The sequence below is a fragment of the Pelodiscus sinensis genome, chromosome 14 (genome assembly GCF_052426305.1).
Source record: "Pelodiscus sinensis isolate ZL-2025 chromosome 14, ASM5242630v1, whole genome shotgun sequence".
NCBI lineage: Eukaryota > Metazoa > Chordata > Testudines > Trionychidae > Pelodiscus > Pelodiscus sinensis.
Genome location: NC_143065.1, coordinates 10349402 through 10354769, shown reverse-complemented (window position 1 = coordinate 10354769; position 5368 = coordinate 10349402).

Genomic DNA, 5368 nt, shown 5'->3' with positions numbered 1-5368 from the left:
CAAGAACACGTCCACACTGCCATGTGCTTTTGCACAAGAGCATCCATGGCAGTGTGGACACTCTCTTGTGCAAGAAAGTGCTGGTGGCCATTTTAGCGATAGAGCTTTCTTGCGCAAGAAACCCCTGCTGTGCATCCACGTTGCTTTCTTGCACAAGAGCTCCTGTGCAAGAGGGCTTACACCTGTTAGAAAAGAGCGTAGCTCTTGCGCAAGAAGTCCTCTCTTCCAACGCCGTACTCTAAGTCTTCTTGCGCAAGAGCAGGCGGGCAGTGTGGACGCTCTGCAGGTTCTTGCACAAGAACAGCCGTTCTTGGGCAAAAACCCGCCAGTGTAGACATAGCTTTAGAGTGGCACTAAACTGTTCCTCCACCCATCAAAGTCCATTTGTTCACTTGCTTCCTGAACGGAATGACCTTGTCACAAGATGCGCTCCTTCCCTACCGCTGGCACTCCAAGGGGAAAACCATGCCAACACGTTCCAGCCAAAACACTCAATCCTTCTGCTAGCTCTTTGGCATGGCTTTCAAGTATCTCTATTAAGCAATCTTGGAAGAATTGGATGCTTATTAATAATTGTCAGTAAACACTGATTTCAGACACCAAAAAACTGACAAAAAAAATTCCAGCAATAAAAATGGAGATGTACACATAGGTAAAACAACAAAAATGCCTCTGGAGAACTCATTCTATTTGATTTACTGAGATTTCCTTTGTGTATTTCACCATGTGATTTGGCAATGCATGTTTTATTGGCTATAAAGCTTTAGCTTTCAGTCTCGATGTCTACTGGCATAACAAAATTATTGTCTAATCTCCCATAATTGTCCATGACTGGCCATTTAGATTGATCAAAATAAAATTTAAAAGCTTTTAAAAACCCCATGGTTGTTACTCAAAAAATAATGAATTCAGCCAACCCTTCTGTTAGGGTGGGGAATTGGCCTGCCCCAAATAATGCTGGTTTAAAGTGCTATTTTACTCATTTTATTTCTGAATATGTACTTTCTGCTTTACAAGATGAAGCAGCCAGATTGCCTTCAGTCACTGTGACTCAAAACCACGTTCCCCATGTTTGAGTGCATGTCAGAAACTGAAACCAAATTCTGCCTGCAATTACATCAGTCAAATCTCTGGAATGGGGAGTGGACCAAAATTGTTTCTGCATTTCTCTACACAAGAAATTAGGAGCGTGTCTAGAAGTAGCTCAAAGTCTAACTTCTTACATTTGTACCTGCTGTTCATTGTAAACACAAACATGATTTTTTTTTTGAAGACACAAAATTGCACTTAAAGTTTTAATAGAAGGGTACAGGATGCTCAGGAAAGATGGGCGGGGAGAGGGGGGAAAGAGGTGTTGCCTTACATATGAAAAATAGGCGAGGAGTCCTGTGGCACCTTATAGACTAACCGAAGTGTTGGAGCATAATCTCTAGCCTGATTCTACCCTGCATATTTATACCTGCCTCTGGAAATTTCCACTACATGCATCTGACGAAGTGGGTCTTTGCCCATGAAAGCTTATGCTCCAACACTTCGGTTAGTCTATAAGGTGCTACAGGACTTCTCGCCGCTTTTGCAGATTCAGACTAACACGGCTCCTCCTCTGATATATGAAAAATAGATACTCTTGGACTGAGGTTGAGGTAGACATAGGAGACAGACTTGTTGAAAGTGTCTGGCTCAGGATATAAGGGGTAAAAAAGAAAAGTGATGTCATAGTAGGCATCTACTACAGACCACCTAACCAGGAAGAAGAGATGGAGGAGGCTTTTTGATAAACAGCTGACAAAGTCAATGGCACAGATTATCCATCCAGCTCTTGGAATGTATTGGAGACTTTTGGTATTTATTTCAGAAGGTGGAGAAAGCTAGTCACGGCAGGCTGTTCTAGATTTGACTTTGGTAAATAGGGAGGGACAGGTTGGCATTTTGAAAGTGGAAGGCAGCCGGGGGGAAGTGATCATAAAATGGTAGAGTTTATGATTCCAAGGAATGGTTGGAGATAACACAGAGCAATAAAGATACTGGATTTCAAGAAGGCCGACTTAGCAAACCCAAGGAGTCGGCAGGTAAGATCCTCTGGGCTGTAATTTAAGTTAGGAGAGTAGGCAGCTTTTCTGAGACACAGGGGGGCTGACAGGTGATGGGGGTGGCTCTGATCTCAGAAAGGGCGGGCCTCAGGTGAGAGGGACGGAGTCCTCAGAGCCACCTGGAGCGTGCCACACCAGGTCTCCCTCCCCAGGCAGCCCGAAAAGATTGGAAAAAGGCAAATATAGTGCCCAGCTATAGAAAGGGGAAGGACAACCTGGGGAATCAAAGAACTGTTTGCTTACATTCTGTACATGCAAATTTAGTGGAGCATGCAAATATAATGGAGCAAATAATTAGGCATTTGCAAACACCATGAAGATAATATGGTGATAAACAAGTCAGCATGGATTTATCAAGAACAAATTGCGTTAAACTAACCTAATGATTTCTTTGGCAAGGTAACAAGCCTTGTAGATACGGGAAGCAGTAGCTCTGGTAGATCCTGATTTTAGTATGGCTTTTGATACTGTCTAGCACAACTTTCTGATAAACCAGGAAAATACAACCTAGATGGAGCTTCTATAAGGTGGGTGCATAACTGGTTGGAAAACAGTTTGCAGTGAGTAGTTCTCAATGGTTCACAGCCATGCTGGAAGGACATAACCAGTGGGGTTTGCAGGGATCAGTCTGGGGACCAACTCTGTTCAGTGATTCAGGGAATCAGACTGGGGGATCACAAATGTCCCCACTCGCCCTTGAATTGGTGAAGCCTCATGGAGATCCCCTGCTAACTCCCGGCATAACACCTTATGAAATACATGACTATTTCCCACTGCCTGAGATTAATTTCTCATTGGCACTATGGCAGCTGTGAGTCTTAAGGAGGGATTTCAATGAGGAGAGGACCAATGGTCCCTCTAATTCCCCCCCACCACCACGTGTGGAATAAATGTTGTGATGTGCACCAAGGCATGTGCAGATGTGCACCACCAATAGAAACACATGCTGCCAGCTGTGGGTGCTCTGCTAGTCATCTGGGTGGCATTTGAATTTCTCCTGGGTGGCCACCCAAGTGCTCAGCGTACAGGGAGCACAAGTGGACTGCGTCTTGCAGAGCAGTGTAGGGGATGGCGTTTCCTGGGGGGGGGCAGGATGAAAGAAAGGGCAAAGCAGACAAAGAGTGACTGAGACCAACATTTCAGACAGAGCAGGTGGGACACCGCAGGTGGTAAGGGTTGGGGCTGTTACAGTGAACAAGGAAGATGGGCGAGTGGAGTCACTTCTGTACCAGGAAACGATACTCTAGCAGCCAGAGGGCAGGGCAAGATTCAAGGACCTGCCTTTCCCAGGGGCATATCTGCTGGTTCCTACACCATTTTGCCAATTTCCCTTCCTGAAGAAGGGCTGTGTCTGATATTAACAGCCCCAGGCTAGAAGGATTGGTTGGGCTTATTTTCATTCCATCATTTGATCTGACATCGGGTAACAGAAAAAACATTCCCTAAAAGGCAAATCAACCCATTAAGCCTCAGTCAGAGAGCCAAGTTCCCTTATCACAAGAGGAAACACAGGGAGGCAAAAGCCATCACACGCAAAGCCATAAATGCAGCAGGGGAACGTTGTCCTCATACAAAGAGGACATGTCCACTGAAGACACATCTGCAAAAGTCTCACAAATGTGAGTGGCACAATTCCTTGTGAAGCCACGTGCCCAGCTAAAGAGTCCAACTGCCCCAAGAGGAAAAAAACAATTCCTCCTTTAAAGTGATCTAAAATAGCAATTCTACACCTAAAACTGAGAGTAATTGGTCCCATGAGGCCTGAGAACCTCCTCTCTGGTGGGATAAAGCCCCCAAACTAGCCCAATGTATTTCAGATTCTTGATGGAAATAGGCTTATGATTATGCCTCACTAGAAGATGCCTTATGCAAACGACATCTTGTAACTTAATCTTAGAAAAGTTTCATTCCTCTCCTCTCTACAACACTCTCTCACTAACTTCTTCCTCTCACTGAGCTAACCCAAGGGAAGCCTTTTAAAAAAATCAGTCAACTGGTTCTTAATTGGCTCCCAGGTGTTCTTATTAGTTTGACTCCCTTGGGTCTGGGAGCCTCCTCATTGGTTCCATGTGTTTTAATTGGCCTGATTGCTCTGATTGATTCCTGCTGGTTCTGGATCAGCCCTTGTTAGTCTACCTGGGGAACAGGGGCCTATTTAATGTAGGGCTAATAGGTTTCCCTTCTGTCACTCTCCTGTAGCTGTCCAGCCTGACCCTATCACAGTACCCGAAAGCTGTTATGTCCCTATTTGGTCTTCTCTTTTCCTGACTAAACAAACCCAGTTCTTTGAATCTTCCTTCATAGCTCATGTTTTGTGGGCCTTTAATAATTTTTGTTGGTCTTCACTGGGCTTTTTCCAATTTTACACATGATCTCTGGGCACCACGTTTCAGGACAGGACACAATAATAATGTTTGCTTTGTTGATTTGTGGTCCACTATGACTCCTAAAACCCTTTCTGCAGTACTCCTTCCTAGACTAACACTTCCTATTTTGTATGTGTGCAACTTCCTAAGTGGAGCACTTTGCATTTGTCCTTATTTAATTTCATCCCTTTTATCTCAGATCATGTCTCCAGTTTGTTCAGATCATACTGAATTATAACTCTATCCTCCAGGGCACTTGCACCTCCTTCCAGCTAGGTATCACCTGCAAATTTTATAAGCATGCTCTCTATGCCATTTTGTAAATTGATAAAGATATTGAACAGAACTGGACCCAGAACTGATCCATCTGGAACTCCACTTGTTATGCCCTTCCAGCATGACTGTGAACAGTTGATAACCAATTCCAGAGTAGCTATCTAGCCAGTTATGCACCCACCTTATAGTAGCTCCCTCTAAGATGCATTCCCCTAGTTTGTTAATGAGGTCATGAGAGACTGTGTCAAATGCCTTACTAAAGTCTATATATCACATCTACCACTCCTCCCTTATGGACTAGGCTTGTTATCCTAATCAAAGAAAGCTATCAGATAGGTTTGACACAATTTGTTCTTAAGTAATTGTCAGCGTAGATACATTATCACCTTATCAGCTACATGTTTGCAAATTGATTCCTTAATTATTTGGTCCATTATCTTTCCTAGCACAGAAGTTAAGATGCCTGGTCTGTAACTTCCTGCATTGTCTTTATTTCTCCTTTTTTTAAAACAGATAGGCATTAGATTTTCCATTTTCTCTCATATTTCATGATTTTTCAGAAATGATAGCTAATGGCAGAAATCCCCTCAGTCAGCTCCTTGAGTATTCTAGGATGCATTTCATCAGGCCCTGCTG